The sequence below is a fragment of the Malania oleifera genome, chromosome 3 (assembly GCF_029873635.1).
Source record: "Malania oleifera isolate guangnan ecotype guangnan chromosome 3, ASM2987363v1, whole genome shotgun sequence".
NCBI classification, from domain to species: Eukaryota; Viridiplantae; Streptophyta; class Magnoliopsida; order Santalales; family Ximeniaceae; genus Malania; species Malania oleifera.
The window spans coordinates 96,923,359-96,942,270 of NC_080419.1; positions in this window are offsets into that span (position 1 = coordinate 96,923,359).

Sequence of the window (18,912 nt, forward strand, 5' to 3'; positions counted from 1 at the left end):
TACCTTTATTTGATGGTAGCCTGACCTGAGGTCGATCTTATAATATACTCATGTACCCTAGAGCTGGTCAAACAAATCATCGATAAGGGGTAAAGGATACTTGTTCTTGATGACCACTTTATTAATCTCCCTATAGTCTATGCACATCCTCATAGACCTGTCATTCTTCTTCACGAACAGTACTGGAGCTCCCCACGGAGATACACTAGGTCGTATAAAGCCCTTATCAAGAAAATCTTGCAACTGATCTTTCAATTTTGCCAACTCTGCTGGCACCATTTGGTACGATGCTTGAGAGATTAACACCGTACTTAAAAGTAGATCAATAGAAAAATCTACCTTACGATCAGGTGGAAAATTCGATAATTCATCTGGAAACACATCAGTAAACTCCTTTACTACTGGCATATTGGTGGGCTTCACTTCATTCCATGTTGTTTCTTTCACGAAGGCCACGAATCCCTGACAACCACTCAAGAGCAATCTCCTTGTCTGAACAGCTGAAGCCATCTGAGGTTGAGATTGCACTCGTGACCCAGTAAATTTGAATTCTAGTCTTCCTAGTGGTCTAAAAATTACTTCTCTCACATGACAGTCTATATTGGAAAAATTAGCTGATAGCCAATCCATGCCGAAAATAATATTAAACCCATGCATGTCCAGCACTACCAAATCAGTAGATAGAATCCTCCCCTGAACATTAACTAGATAACCACGGAGTACCCTACTACATCTCACCGCTGACTCGATCGGTGTAACTACTAATCATTCAACATCTAATGTCTGTGTTTCAGCCCCACACAATTTAACACATCCCACAGATACAAAAGAGTGTGTGGCCCTTGAGTCAAATAGTGCAATAACTTTAAATGAAAACATATTAACCGTACCTATCACCATGTCGCCGACTGTCTCAGCATCACCCGGTGTCAGAGCAAAAACCCTGGCTGGAGCCATATTCCTCTGGTGGCCTCCACGTGGCGCCCGGTAGCCTCTTCAGGTAGGTCTAGGAGCAAAAGCAGCACCAATCTGAGCCTGAAAATCCCTCCTCATATGCCCTGACTCCCCACACCTATAGCTATCACCTTACCCGGCATGACACTCCCCCAGGTGTCTCTTCCTGCAAGACGGGCAAGCTGGAGAAGGTTGCACACCCTGGAAATCGCGATACCCCGTCTCCAGCCTCCAATCTCCGTAGTAGCCACCTCTCTTCCACAAATCATGATCGAATCCCTACTGGGAACCAGAAGGTGTGGATCTCTTCTTTTGCCTCTGCTCCTTAGCCTCCAACCGCTCTCCAATCTCTGCTATAGTGGCTCTATCCACTAGATCAGTAAAATCCTGCAACTTCAAAATTGACACCTGCTTATATATTTCTCTCCTCAAACATCTTTCAAACTATCGTACCTTCTTTACTTCATCTAGTATAATGTACGGGGCAAAGCAAGATAGTTCAATGAACCTCGCCGCGTACTGCTGTACGATCTACTGTTCCTACTTCAGATTCAGAAACACTTCAATCTTAGCTTCCCTAGATGAGAATGGAAAATACCCGTCGAAAGAATGTTCCTTAAATCGACCCTGAATGTCTCCTTAAATCGATCCCATGTCATCTCCACAGGTATTATCCTCTGCTGCTCTAAGAGTTTCACCATCGTCCACCATCTCTCGACCTCTCCAGTTAATCTATAGGTAACAAATAGCACCCTCTGCTCCTCTGAACACTACAGCACTACAAATATTTTCTTTATCTCCTGCACCCAGTTTTTAGCGACTGCAGGATCTGTTCCCCACGAGAAAGCCGAAAGATTCATTTTTATGAATTTTTTTATCGAGCTACCGTGACCCGCCGACAAACTACCCTGTTCCTTTGAACTCTTGGCAATTTCTGCCATAACCTGTTGTGCCACACTGTGTAAGACGGCATCCAAATCACCACCCGCAGCGCCTGAGGGCCCAACACCCTCATTCCCACAGGCATGGGCACAACTGCCCCCAGGGTCGATCCTGAAAAAAAAATAATTTAACATAGAACCCTCTTCACTATACATTTCACCCAACCAATATAATGTATACTCCTAATTAATTCATCTCTCCTGATCTTAATTCAAGGTTCAATCCTGCAACCTAGATATCCAACCCGATGATAGTTTATCATAACTTTCCTGAAATCATCACCCTAGGAAAACCACACAAACTACCACAGAAGTCCTGTATCTAGACTATAAAACCAAACCTCAAATTCCCTTATCCTATACTATGGTATTATTACTGTTGCACTTTAGAGTCTACAAAAAAAAAGTATCCTAGGTTGTGATACCAAACTATAACGACCTGCTTAAATATTCATATAATAAAACATAATTAATAACAAAGTCAACTAGAACCCGTGGGTATCGGGGACACCTGTCATACATAGCGGAAACCTAAGTAACAGTAAATTTAAATCACATTTTCGTAACCATAAAATCCAAATACCAGAGTTAACTACATTCCTAAATATCTGTGTTTATATACAATCTCCAAAAATACAAATATATTCATTTTAGGAACCCACCATACCAATCTATGACTCCTAGATAAAAAAACTTACCCTCATAGAAGGGTAGAACCACACTATCTCAACGACAGCCTCGATCCGCCGGTCCTCTTGGGTTTCCTGAAAATTATTTAAGTTCAGGGGTGAGACACTTCTCAGTAAGGGAAAATAAACTAAATACAGTTGTGTGGCAACATGAACATTTAATGCAATTATACATATACAGTACATTTCATATATCTGTAAACATTCATCATAACATACTGAATAATCATATACTTTCGTATTTTCTAATAAATCATATAGTTCATAAAATTTCTAGTATAGCTGATAATACTAAAAATACACCCAGGATGAATAGCTAGCTGGTGTCATGTATTACCCCCCTATGACAGGTTGTGCAGCCCGAAGGCGGGACCCGACAATGGTTGGCCGACCATTATTGAGTAAAAAATGTTTGCAAGTACGATGGACCCGCCATACCCTAGTTCGGATTGCCAGGTGTACGTCTACAACTTTACACTGAAAGTCACATCGACTATCCATCTCCCACCCCCTTGTGGGGAAGTTAGCACAAATCTGAACATAGATATCTGATCTATATACCTACGATAACGTGCTCCTGAACTGAACTAAACTAACATACGGGTTCTGATAACATATAATACGTGATAATATAGCGTTTAACATAGAGGAATTGGTAGCATTTTCTATAATTTCATAAATATGGCCTCGCGCTGAACATTTCATAAAAATGGCCTCGCGCCGAACATTTCATAAATACCATTATGAATAAATAAATAAATAAATTATCATGTATTTTCAAAATCATAATGTACTCTATTATTTTATAATCCCTGAAAACATGCTTTACTTGTAAAATTGCTATAACATAATACTTGTCACGTAAAATAATGTTCATGCCACACAATGTTGAGTAAAATTATACATTTCATTCTAAAATTACATTTCCTGTATAACAACAGTATTTTCCCAAATATGCATTTTTTCAAGAATATTCAAATTTATCACATGCTTTCCTGAAAATTAATTTGCTGATAAATAATACTAATTTGCATGGAAAATTAGGCGCTTTAGTTTATTCCCTTACCTAACACTGGAAAGAAACCCCTTAAAAATTCTGGTTCTGCACTCGTAGGGTTCCTCGTTCAACTCCCTGAAATCAATAACTCCCAGAACTAAACTTCAGTATTTTCACATGAGTATCATTTCCTATAACTGTGAAAATATCAAATTTGGCATAAAAAACCTTACCTTAACTCAGGGATGAACTTCAACTTGCTTCGACCAATGATCTGCTCCAGCATATTTGGAGAGAATTTCCCTAAGAGCGTCATGGTGGCCTCAGATTGTCAATCCAGCGAACGATAGAGCCAAAGTCAAAGAGAGAGGAGAGAGAAACCATAGGGAGAGAGAGAGGGAGTGAAATTTGATTTCTTTTTCTGCGTTAAAACTGAGTTTCACGCTATTTATACTAGGGGCGTCATGGACGAGCCACGTCACCTCGTCGATGAGGTCAATAGACAGTTCGTTGACGAACTCTCCCCTTCGTCGAAAAAATTCAGAGTTGCCCAAAAATCCTCTCGGTATCTTCTCATCAACGAAATTCACCTTCGTCGACGACGTCGTCGACGAAGCCTGTTGTGCCCTCTTTTCCCTGTTTCCATTTTCTACTCTCTTAATTATTATTTAAATACCATTATACTTCAGGTCATTATAGGTTGGGGTAGTTAGGTTAGGTCTAGGTGGGTTTGTTAACCCAAGTTAGAGTTGAGCTGGGTTTTGGTAATCGAGTTTGTTGACTTGGACCCGATTCAAGTTTGCTTAGGTGCCTTGGTTGGGTCTGAATGATCAAATTTGGATCTTTGACCTGGGTTTGGGTAGGTTGACCTGGGTTTTCATGTCCGGGCTTCTCGAATCCGAATAAAAAATATGGGTCTACCTTAGGAATTTTTGGGAAATTTTCAAGGTTTTGGGGAAGGGTTTTAGGCTCTAGATTTAGGTTTTGTTCAGGTCTTTCTATGATTTTAGGAATTTGAATGAAGAGTTGGTTCTGGTTTGAGTTTCTACCTATAAAGTCCCCCCCCCCCGGTTTTTTTTTCAAAATCAATTCCACTCACAACAAATCAAACACGTTCTATAACATTCTCAATCACTCTGCTGTATCCTAATTAAATTAAAGCAAGTAGAATCACACATATGCGTGAGAAATTGAAAGCGCTTACCTCTTTTGATCCATTCTCTCTTTCTCTTTAAGGGTTTTTGCCTCCTCTCTACTTGACCTCTCATTGCATCTTATTTTTATTTCACTTCCTTCCCCCCCACCTGCTACCTTCTTCTCTCTTCTCACAACTCCAAGAATCTCTCCAGCCTCTAAATATCCTTCAAGTTCTGTCCTTCTCTCTTCAATCCCTATACTTTTACTTTCCTCTTTCTCTATTTCTTTCCTTGCTCCTTGTGTAACGCCCCAACCTAAGTCTGTCAGGGAGCACTGCGTCTCTCTTCCTCCACTTGGACCAGACAGCAGGGGGTGGGCCTTATCGGACTAATGATTGGCCCCACAGACCAACACGTGTCTTTTTCAGTGTGTTTTATCCTCACTCACACACTTCCTGAGAAAACTTCCCAGGAGGTCACTCATCCCAAGATTTCTCCAAGCCAAGCACGCTTAACCGTGGAGTTCTTATGAGAAGGCTCTCGAAAAGAAAGGTACACCTTGTTGATATGGGTAGTAACATGTAATCCTTTTAAATCTTTCATCTATGGGGTATCACACTCTCCCCCACTTATAGAACGTAACGTCCTCGTTGCGAACCCACATTTCCAAACCTAGCCGATGTGAATTTCATCACACTTCCAGCTGAGTGTTGGCTTTGATACCATTGGTAATGCCCCAACCTAGGTCTGCCAGGGAGCACTGCGTCTCTCCTCCTCCACCTAGACCAGACAACAGGGGGCGGGCCTTATCGAACTAATGACTGGCCCCACAGACCAACATGTGTCATTTTCAGTGTGTTTTGCCCTCACTCACACACTTCCTGAGAAAACTTCCCAAGAGGTTACCCATCCCAAAATTGCTCCAAGCCAAGCACACTTAACCGTGGAGTTCTTATGAGAAGGCTCCCGAAAAGAAAGGTGTACCTTGTTGATATGGGTAGTAACATCTAATCCTTTTAAGTCTTTCATCCATAGGGTATCACACCTTGAGCGACTTTTTTGGGGCCCCTTTCTCTTTTTTCTTGCTTCTCTATTTATAGGTTGGGAGGGGAGACAAGATCCTAAGGGGCCAAGATCCGTTTAGGCTAGAAGAAGAGACAAGGTAGTGGCGTAGGAGCTAGGTCAAGGGGCACAAGATAGTGGAATACGACCTAGGCGAGTGGAATGGAGTATACGAGTAGTCCTTGGTTAAATTGGGTTGTGGGCTAAACACAAGCTCATAGTAGGCTTGAATTTTCACTTAAGACCAACTGGACTTTAAAATTAGCATAGGCCTACTAAGGGCCTTAAATTCTAAAATGAGCACAGTTGGGCCTTTACTAACATGGGCCTTTATTGTGTGTGCAGGTGTTCGAGATTGGTGAAGCTAGCCCGAGATGCTATTTTTTTTTTTTTAAAATGTATTCATCTATTTTTTGTTTTTATTTTTATTTTTACATAGCTGTGATTGTATTAAAGAGAACAAGAATTATAGTAACAAAAAACTCTAATGCATACTACTTAAAATAGATAGTGAGGGTGAGTGCAATGAGAGACCATGTTTAGCAAAAGACCTTAGATGAAACCTATATATATATATATATATATATATATATATATATATATATATATATATATATATATATATTTCAAAACAAAAACCACCCAAGTAAGCCTAAAATTGAAATGAGAATAAGGTGAAAAAAGGCTCAAATTTTGTTATATAACAACTAGGCAAAATAGGGTGTCTACAATTATAAGAAATGAACTTTCATTGCGTGTATAAAAATAAATAAATGTATATATCTTGTCATAATTAGATTAAGTTGGACAGCACTTGTTTAGAAATCTAGTGTATTATATGTGCCTAATTTCGGCCCTGGGGGGGGGGGGGGGGGGGACCGAGCCAAGCTAGTTCGATTTTCAATTAATTAACTAGTTAGATAGTAACCCAGCGATGCATGAGAATTTTAATTTTGTAGGCACTATAAGTAAAAATATTAAATTAAAAAAATTAGCCTATCAATGTAGAAATTTCATCAAATTATGATTTGAAATATGAAACTCTAATTTACATAAATTCACATAATTTATGTGTAGCAAGTAATATTTTCTTAATTCATAAATCGATGCCATCCTATTAGCTATTTATCTTTATCATGTTCATAAAAACATATAATACTATATGCTTCAATAGAATAAATATTGTTGTGAAGTAATCATCGTTCTATTTGTATAGAATTGAATAAAATTAGCTAATCAAATTTATACAGTTTAGAAAATTTTTATATAGATGAAATTAACACTTATTAACATGATAAAATAAAGCAAAATAGATGTCTACAAAAAAGAACCCAAAATTTTCTTAAAACTCATTTTGATTTCCAATTAAATTTTCAATGCTTTTCTTATTAACCTATAACTTGGGATAAAATTATAGGGATTATTATAACGTTGTACTTCATAAAAGTTATTAGCTAAAAATTCATAAGCTTTTTCTTATATTTTTGCAAATGAACTAGCATAAAATATTATTTAAATTTGATAGTGGGTGTGTACATATTTATTTAATTTTAAATTATATTTTACATTTAAGAGGGTCCTCCTAAATACTTTTAATGCAAAATGCATTTTAATAGGTATTTTCACTTATCAAAATTTTAAATTAAAGAAATATATTTTTTTTGAATTTTTTTTTGCAATATATATTTTTATAAAAGTGTGATATTTAGGTGATAAGTATAGTACCACTGTTTCATGAAATGATTGTTCATACGATTTATATATTTAGATGAATAGCTTTTTGGATTCAAGACCTCTTATTTAACTTATTCCCAAATTAATCGATATTTTCAAAAACATATTTTTTTTAATGTAAAAATAACTATTGATAATTAACAAGAGATGTGAAATAAGTTAATTCGGTGTGTTTGAATACTTAATTAGTGATTTCTTTGTGTTGAATTAAAATTAATGGATTGAATTAGAAAAGAAAAGAAAAAGTTAATTAGTGGATCTTTTCAATTTTGATCCATTATTTTTTTTCAACAAAAAGTTGATGCAATAATTGACATAGTTTGTCTATACTTCGTACACTATGTGTTACTAATAAAAAGTTAATAGTTTAGTCTAAAATAAATAATAAATTAGACTTCATTTCTACCGACCTCATATCATTCTTGTATACCAAACACAATTCGAACTTAAAATTAAATTCATATAAATTTTAAAAATAAAATACAAAGTTTCATTAATTTTTATTCAACTTTTGTTGACTAGATTGGAGAATTCAGAGGAAGAGTTCATTAATCATCCACCGAATGATTAGCTCAATGAAAGTATGACTGAAAGAGAGAGGTGGTCGATTTTCTAAAATCAAACTTCTTGTAATTAGGAACCAATCAAATATATAAAAGTAGATCCGCAGACTTGTTTAGAGATGAAAATGATAGAAATATGACTTTGAGCTAGCCAATCTATCGGCAAAAGTTGAGCCATATATTTGGAAGTGGCTCTCCAACAATCACGCCTGCACTATGAAAATTAACCCATTGACTAGTTCATTTTTCTATTATTCATTTTTAGGGTGAAGCATCTTTAACTATTTAGTTCAATGATGGGCATCACATGCCGCTGATTGCTTATTTTATATATAGGAACGGTATGAAATCTAATAGAATGGAGTTGGTGAATGCATCCATTCAAATTTTTTCAGGTGCATCGGAAATTTATTCTTTTGTTTTTTAGGAGTAGTATTTTCGGTAGACAGTTAGGTGTCTGCTCCAGTGGCAATCATTATACAAACATGGCTTGAATATTACGGGTTCTTTAAAAAAAAATAAGAACTATTTTTTAAGGGTTATATGATGAGAAATAATTCATTTCATATCTCATATCCCTTTCCACCACTCAAAATCCTCTGGATTCATATTCTTAACCTTCAACTTGCAATCTCAAACTCTATTGTGTTGATGTAGGACTATTTTTTGTCGTATTGGGCTCAAAAGTCCAACCGAATTAATTAGGTCGGTTTGAGGCAAAACCAAAACCAAAGTTGAACTGTATTAGATATGGTTTAGAATGATTTGGATTGGTATGACACTTGGATGAGCTAGGTTAGGTTGACTATCTTTAGTTTTATGTTTATCTTCTTGAAGAAACAAATAATGAGGGGAGTGTGAATGAGACTATAATAAGATCAATTGTCAACTAGAAAAGTGATAAGATCAATTGTCAAATCTATCTAATACTATAGGGAATGCAATCTTGACTATTATTAACTATTTTATATTGAGAATCCTTCAAAAAGGAAACGAGTTTACACTACTTTGAAAAAAAATGTCATTTTAAGTCATCCATTGCACTAGATAAAATTGATTCCTTACACATATTATTAAAAAACAAATGTGTACATGCAATGTATAGATAAGTCTTATATTCCTCAAAACCAAAGCTTGAAATTGTAGCCCCTTGCATGTTTTTTTTTTTTTTTTTTCAACTTCATGTATTCATTGAAGCTTAGACCCGTCTAAGAACGATTACTATACATTCATTCCTAATCGTACTTGTGAGACAAATCGATTGTTATATTTCAACTGATTATTAGTCATACTATGTTGACTAATAATCACTTGAACATGTTAATTATTTGTTTCACTTACGATTAGTAATGTTTGTATTTCAACCACTCTTGGATTGTCCAATGTGGACATTACATTAAGTTGTATTTGCATTGTTGTCATCGTTCACGCTTTATCAGTTGTCATTATATATTTCGATCGCGTCTCTACTTGTGTTCTCTAGGTGGGGTGTCGTGACAATTTGTTAGTGATGGAAAACTAGCAAAATTTTCAATTCCCCCATCTCGTGTACTTGGAGAGCCATGGGGAGATGTTATCGAAATTTATAACGACTACGACGAAGGAATTTGTGTAACATCCTCAAAATTTTTTCCATTTTTTATATATATATATATCCATACCTAAGTAGTGGAAACATAAATCATACAACCATTCAAATATATATACTATACAGTACCAAAATCCAGTGTATATTCACCATAGCCATACAAGACTAACCCCTCCAGCATCATCTACCAAAAAATATACACAACTCTGTCAAAAAAACTCACCCTATAACCAGGGTAATCAACACACTCTCTCTATCCATGAGCCTGATCTGCTCGCCTAATTGGCTCACCTGAAAAATGTTAAAGCAATGGGGTGAGTCGACGCTCAGTAAGTGGAAATGTGTTATTATTAGTGTGTGACAACTAAGTTAAGAGTACTTTTAAGTAATAACTGAACTATAATGAAATAAATAATTTGTAAAGCATATTTTTCTTTCACAATTTAAAATATACTGTATCATCTGTATTTTCTACTTTTCATATTGATAATACCATACCATACTTATCATATACTGTAAAACTGTATATATATACATAACTGTGCTTTATCTCTGGGATTCTGTACGTCATGATTTGACCCCTCATGATAAGGTTGTGCGGCCCGTAGGCGAGACTTAACCTGGTCGGCCCTTCAGGTAAGTCATCATACTCTACACTACCTCAGCCTGGCCAAACTGCATCCACTCCTAAGCGCGAGACTGGCTGCTACCTCGTCTAACCGGCTCCCTTAACCTAGCATACTGGGGAGCTGCATCCACTCCGAGCACAGTTAGACGGTACCATCTGAAATATGTGGTTGCACTCTATCTGTATATAGCAATAGTATCGTGCTCTGTAACCGTATCTGTCTGTAATCTTTCCACATGGATCTGATATTATATACATATATACATATATACTCTTTTACTGTTTTCATAATGTTCCCAAAATTACCATAACACTATCTTTATGTACTGTAAATACTTGTAATCTCTGTATACTGTATCTGTAGTGTAGTGACCTGAAGAATAATAACATTATAATAATAAAGAGGGAGAGAAAATAGATACAGAAACAAAAGAAGGCCGGGGACAGGGTTTCGTCAACGAGAAAATGCCGAGAGATGGATCCGAGTAGCTTTGAATTTCGTCGAAGAATTTACTGAAAGACTCATCGACAAGGTGACATGTCTCGTCGACGAATCTGGTCCTATATAAGAAAGGAAAACCGGATTTTATCACATTTTTCACCGAGCTCTCTCTCTCTCTCCTCTCTCTCTCTCTCTCTCTCTCTCTACGTCACTCTTTCCCTTCTCTCTTCTATTCCGGCCCCACTAGTCGCCGGATTGACAATCCGAAGCTACCACGATGCTCCTGGCGGAGTTCTCTGCATGTATGCCAGAGCGAATTGTCGAGAAAACAGAGTTGGATTTCATCCCAAATTCAGGGTAAGACCTTTTAGTCTCCTTTTGGCCTTGTGGTAATTATAAGAAATGATGCAGGTAGAAAAATACTGATATTATGTTCTGGCATATGTTGGTTTCAGGGTATTTTGTAGGAGGCCCTGTGGGTGTTAGGCTTGTATTCCCTAGAGGCTTTCCAGTAGTCAGGTAAGGGAGATATGTTATGCTAGTTAAAGTAGATATTTTTACCAGTAAAATATAGTATATTTTCATGGGTTTTCAGAGCAGGAATTTATATAGCTTATAAAATTATGTTTAATGAATTTTAATTGTGTGGCATGAGAATATTGATATAGTACATAATTTAATACAACTTCTTACAGAATTATGTTTTACAGTATTCAAACAGAATGATATTTTACAGTATTTTCAGGATCATATTTACAATATATACAGACAGGGAAATGTATTTACAGTTTTCATAGTACCATGATTATACAGCTTTACAGAACCATGACATACAAAAAGACAGTTTATACAGAAATACAGTTGATATAGAAATACAGTTTATTACAGCGTCATGGTTAATATAGTTATACAGAATTATGGTAAAATAGATAGATTGTATATAAAAATGTATTATATAGTATCAGACCCTATTGTACCATACAGTTTACAGAGTATGGTATCGTAGTTACATACAGTTTATAGAGTGCAACCACATATTTAGATAATAAGTGGTATAAAATTTGATCCCATAGAGCCCATAAGTGGACAGACTCCCTATCAGATATAGGTTGAGAAGGGCTAATTAGACTACGGAGTATAGTGATTTATTTCTGGTTGGCCAACCAGAATAAATCCCGCCTACGGGTCGCACAAACCTATCATAAGGGGTTAAATCATGACACACAGATATCCAAAGGGAATTTTACAGCTATTATTATGTTTATGCAGCTTTACAAAAACAGAAAATATATACATAGAATAGCAGTATTTTGAATAGAAACCTAAGTACAGAAATCTTATGCAAGAGGTAAAGGATAAAAGTTATATTTCTATTATTGTGTTTTACAGATTTAGTGATACATAACTATATAGTAGTAGATTTTCTTAGTATTGTAACTCAATTGCCACATACTAGTGATAGCATATTTCGTCTTACTGAGTTTTGACTCATCCTAGTGTTGAATTATTTTTCAGGTAATCTATATAGGCAAGCAGACCAGGCGAGCAGATAGAGGAGTTTTAGTACTACCAGTTTGAGAGAGAGTGAGTATATTTTTGGGGAATATTTGGTATGGCCCTACCTAGTTGAGGGAATTTTGGGGATACAGTACATTTGTATATTTTGGAAAACATTTCAGAACTCTGGTATAGTATATAATGGTTTATGGTTATATTTATATGATTCTGCTTCTCGCTGCTTAGGTTAATGTTGTGGTATCAAAGTATGTTAATTGTTATAGTGTTTAAAATAATAATAATAATAATAATAATAATAATAATAACAATAATAATAGTTTATTAAGCAAGTCGTTACATGTAGCATCTTGATGCTACCTCAGTATATCTATCTATATACTCTGTCTATATACTATGTATGTTATGGTAATAAGAAAACATGGCATGCTATAACACTATACATACTGTTTTGTATAAAACTGTAATATATATACTGATCTGAGTAAAACTGTCTGCATGTATATGTGTATATATACATATATATATATATATATATATCTGTATCATGAAATTATTCGTATAAAAGCTATATATTCATATAAATTTCTCTGTATAATCTCTATGCATTCAGTATAGTATGATACATTATAAAAGCTGTATAAATTCTTCATCACGTGAAAATCTACTTAGGCCACACAAGCATTTAAATTCATATTATGTAAATACTATATAATAAACTGGTATAAATATGTGTCCATGAAATCTCTAATGGCATTATGAAAACTCCTAGCATAGCATATTTCCCTTACCTTAACTTTGAAAAGCTCCTATAAAATTCTGGCTCTATACCCGTAGGGTTCCTAGTTCAACTTCCTAAAAACACAATTCCCTAGAACAAAATATCAATATTTTCTTACCTACAACATTTCTCAGAACTGAGGGAAAGACAAATACTGAATAAAATGCCTTACCCTGAGATTGGGACGAAATCCAACCCAACTTTTCCAACGATCAGCTCTGGAAGAATTTCTCCAAGAGCGTCATGGTAGCCTTAGATCTTCGATCCAGTGAGAAATAGGCCCGAAAACGAAGAGAGAAGTGAGAGAGAGAGGAGAGAGAGAGAGAGGGGCACTGAAAATGATAAAAATCCCGATTTTCCACTATTTATACTACCAGATTCGTCGACAAGACACATCACCTCGTCGACGAGTCCTTCATTAAATTCGTTGACGAAACCCTGTATTCGTCGACGAAATTCAGAGCAGCTCATATCCGTCTCTCGGTATTTTCTCGTCAACGAAACCCTATATTCGTCGACGAATTTCCTTATGCACTCGTCGACGAAACCCTATATTCATCGACGAATTTCCTGGCAATTCCTTGAAATTATTATTATTATTATCCCCAAAATGCGATGTCATCGACGAAGTCTACTACCTCCTTCTGTTCCTATTTCCATTTTCCTCTCTCTTTAATATTTAAATATCAATATTTTTTGGGTCGTTACAATTTGAGCGATTAATTGCAATGTAAATGCAACATTCCTGAATGGGATAGGATCCGTACCCTTTAGAGTATGATGGTTGATTATAGGGTTCATAATGCATGCATGATAAACATTGTGAGAATATAATGAACACCATTTACTTGAACATATTATAGGGTAATTAATGAACATGGATAAGAGTTGGATGAACGCTCGAGGTAGGTTTTTGCCAGAATACGTGAAAGGGGTACATGATTTCATAGCGTTCGAGCGTCCTCATGCAGACATTGTACAAACAATGTCTTGAATATTACGGGTGCTTTAAAAAAAATAAAAACTATTTTTTAAGGGTTATATGACGAGAAATAATTCATTTCATATCTCATATCCCTTTCCACCACTCAAAATCCTCTGGATTCATATTCTTAGCCCTCAACTTGCAATCTCAAACTCTATTGTGTTGATGTAGGACTATTTTTGGTCGTATTGGGCTCAAAATTCCAACCGAATTAACTAGGCCGATTTGAGGCAAAACCAAAACCAAAGTTGAACTGTATTAGATGTAGTTTAGAATGATTTGGATTGGTATGACACTTGGATGAGCTAGGTTAGGTTGACTATCTTTAGTTTTATATTTATCTTCTTGAAGAAACAAATAATGAGGGGAGTGTGAATGAGACTATAATAAGATCAATTGTCAACTAGGAAAGTAATAAGATCAACTATCAAATCTATCTAATACTACAAGGAATGCAATCTTGACTATTGCTAACTATTTTATATTGAAAATCCTTAAAAGAGGAAACGAGTTTACACCACTTTGAAAAAAAATGTCATTTTAAGTCATCCATTGCATTAGATAAAATTGATCTTTCTTACACATATTATTAAAAAACAAATGTGTACATGCAATGCTTGGATAAGTATTATATTCCTCAAAACTAAAGCTTGAAATCATAGCCCCTTGCATGTGTTTTTTTTTTTTTTTTTTTTTTAAATTTCATGTATTCATTGAAGCTTAGACTCGTCCAAGAACGGTTACTATACATTCATTCCAGAGGATTTGAGTGGTGAAAAGTGATATGAGATATGAAATGAATTATTTCTTGTCATATAACCCTTAAAAAATAGTTCTTATTTTTTTTAAAGCACCCGTAATATTCAAGGCAGGTTTGTACAATGATTTCCATAGGAGTAGACACCTAACTCTACCGAAAATACTACTCCTAAAAAACAAAAGAATTTTATGAATCCAGAGGATTTTGAGTGGTGGAAAGGGATATAAGATATGAAATGAATTATTTCTCGTCATATAACACTTAAAAAATAGTTCTTATTTTTTTTAAAGCACCCGTAATATTCAAGGCATGTTTGTACAATGATTGCCATAGGAGCAGACACCTAACTCTACCGAAAATATTGCTAGCCCAACCTCTTGTACGCTACTTGAAAATAAATATAACAAACATGTTCAATATAATCAAATCTATGCAAATTAAACTTAAACGGGTTTTTCTAAGAAACCTTAATCATAGACTAGTAACTCAACAATATACAACGTTATTGTCTTTAACCTTGTCTTTCCGTGTATTTTTTTTTCTCTTTTTCTTTTTCATTTATTTGTCATTATATTAGAGTTAGGTTGGATCTAAACTTGTCACTCGCATACAATTTCAGTTTATATGAAATCTCAATCCATTCAGATACTTTCAAAATCATTCTTCAAAGGTAGTTTGGACCAAGTCAATTGGGTCGGGCAATTCTATGAACACCCCTAGTCGGATGCCATCATAAATGTCATGAGATTTTATCATTAGTTTGGCACCAAATATTTGATGAGGCATAATTGTAGTAACCTTGCCCAAGAGAAAAAAAAAAATTAATTGATTAATTAATTAATTAGGTGATTAATTAAATAAGGTAATAAACTAAATAACATAATTCATAGGCAAATGAAGTGATAGGATATATATATATATACAAATATACATAACAAAAAGTTAAAAGTAAAAATATTTAAGTAAATAATAGAAATGATATTAATATATAGGTAAAAGGGAATCTTCGTTGGAAGAGATTTTAAAATGGTTTCGTCCCAAATTCAAGGCCCTCTCTCTATCTATCTTTCTCTTCTCTCTTTTCTCTCTTATTATTCTCAGTTAATCTCTCTCTCATCTTTCTCCCACTCCTCTCTCTCAAAAAAAAAAAAACCACATTCTCTCTCTTAACATCCGTGTAATAAAAGATTGGGAAAATTACCCTGGGTTTCCAAATTTCAAAACCAAAACAACATTTATCGGAATGGATTTTTTGTAGCGGGTGTTAGTAGGGCATTCCAAAAGGTAAGGGGAATAAGATTATGGTCAGTTTTTTTCTACAAATTTGAAAAAACGATAAATTCGCACATTAGAAACTCGTATCTGCTTTAAGAGGATTTAAGTTGTTTCAGGCAATAGGAAAATGGATGCTTTATAATAATTATACATCATGTGGAGAAAAACCTAAAATGTATGGGAATCTTTATGTTCCTAAAATAAAATAGTTTTGATTAACATAAAAAAATGGTGTGAAAGACGTTAGGATAGGGTTTCAGTAAAAAAATATGCTTTTCGGAGGCAGTTTAGTGTTATTACTAAAGCTATGAGTAAAAAAATCATTGTGGCATGAGGAAATTATTTAATGGGGGGGGACAACTGCCCAATGAATTGAGTTTACAGTTCGCTACGGGGGGAAAAGGTAAATCTAGACTGCTGGAATACTGGAACATTTGTGGTGGAAAAAATGGTGAAATTGTAATGAGGTTGAAATGCTGAGATCGATTTGACGGTGTATGGGCCTACGGGTGATTTGAAATGTATGCTGAGGGGTTTACTGGAAGGGTGTAAACTGAGGGGGTTGATTTGGAGGTTGTGAGAGGGTTGATTTTTAAGTTGAATGCCGAGGATTTACATTGAGGAATGACGGTTTTTTATAGCAAGTGGTTATTACTGAACTTCCAAATGAGTTGAATATAGTTTTTATAGTAAACATTGGGGATATATGGTTTAAAAAAACCAAGGACCAAATGTGATGAGGAGAATGGCTACCCTAGTAAGTAGTGAGATTAGGAAAACCACCAATGTTCTGGATAGGGAGTGTTGGTATTGATAGTGGCAACCCAAAACATGGTTCTGGGATAGACGTGCCGTTGGGTATTGCACAAGTCGATTTGGGCCATGAGGGATTGTTGTTTTTACCCCGCATTTGCGTCTAGACCAGGCTGGGTTAGGCAAATGGACTTTCAAACAGAAGTTTGACTTGGGCAGGTGGGCCACCAAGGCTAGGTTAGTTTTTGGGGCACGGCACAACCCTGACAACGGGGCGTTTAACATGATGATGACGCTATGTCCAAAAAGGGGGGTCTTTACGCACATTCTGGAATTTATGTTAAATGATATTAAATGTTGAAGTTTATATGGGATGATAGAAACAAATGGAGCATTTCAAACTTATAGGTGTGTGTTATATATGTTAAGTGTCTTTTGTTGAATAAATTAATTGGGCAAATGTAAATATATATTATCTATCTCTAATGTCACTAAAAACTCATGCTAGCCAAAATATAATAATAGTTCCTGTCTTAAATATGAAGGGAAAGGTCCACCCCACTACAACCTATGAATTTTTCAGGACTATAGGGGGGGAAATTGGGTAGGTTAGGAAGCTCCAGGGGTAGGCCCCAGGCGATCTTAGCGAGAGGCGGGCTAGGTAAGGCATAACAAATTGTTTATATTTAGTGATTTTTGGCATTTTGGGGTTGGTTAATTATGGGTTTTTGGGTATGGAGATGGTACTGGTGTAGATAATACTTGGTAGGTTTGTGTTTGGAGTGATATGGGCTTCTGTTGAATATATTTATTGGTATGGAAACACAAGTAACTGGGGGCCTTTTTAGGTGGGGTAAATCACAGATGTGGTATTAGGGGCTTATTGTGGAAAAAAACAAAATATGTAGATTTTGGGTCATTACATTGTAGGCTAGAGTAGGTTGTTAGGTTATGGCAAACTCTAAAATCTTAATACTAAAGAGTATAGGAATGAGTGGTGATGAGAAGGGGAAGGGATGAGGAACTAGCGTATTTGAGATTGGTGGGTTTTGTCTTGTCGTTGAGGGAGGGCAAGAAAATCCCCTTTGGATAGTCTCTTTGGTTTTTCAAGGGGGGTGGCGGTCTTGGAAAAAATAATGGGGGGCGCAATCAATCGACGGTTTTTTTTGAAGTGGTGAGGTTGAACTTATCTTGGGAGTTGGGGAGCATAAAAATGGTAAAGGTGTGGAGAGTTTGTAGGAGTTAAGTTGACTTCATAGTTTTTCGCTAATGGCGTATAGGTTGTGGTAGATGAGCATTCGAAGGAAAATTTTCTTCATTTTGAATTTAGGATAGCTTCCAAAAGGTAGGACGTGGATATCGGAGGGGAATAATAAGGTGGAGATCTAGCGAGGGGATATTGGACCCCGATTGGTATGGGGGATTAGCTTTAAGGTTTCGGGTAGCTGAGGGAATGAATCTAGGGCAGATAATCCATGTTGGAGACCCAGGTTATGTAAAACAAAAACCTAAACCCAAGGTTGAGCATTGAACATAAATGGAACCAAGGATGAAAAAAGGTACAAATTTATTAAGCCTTCGTCGATGAAAGCCAGGTTTCGGTAGAGGGGGGGGGGAAAAAAAAAAAGGGGGGCACCCTATTACTTCTCGTGCGCTGGAAATCAGAGCATCGTGGAAGAGAGAGACCAAAAGTGTTGGTTCCATATCGGAATAGGGGTGTCGCAGAAGGACAAGCAATGTACCCGGATGAAAATGTCTTGGATCGATTCGTCGACGAAAGGAGCAAATTCTCATTCGGACTGGTGGGCCGAAGTAAACGGGCTATAAGATTCCATTTCTTGAATTAATTTGATGAGAAAAACCTCAACAATACCCCACCAAACTTTCTCTTAGAAACCAGCGAAAAACCCTTCCTTCTTCTATTTGATCTTTCGCTTGTTCATGCTGATCAATAATCTGGGATTCAGTTAGACAGCATGTTCTTTGGATGTTTGTTTTTGTGCAAAATATTTCAAATTTTGTATTTTGTTATTCATTATATAAATATAATATTTATATATATATCTTGGCGATTGAAATTGATAGTTTTTGTAGTTTTGTAGGTTGTGC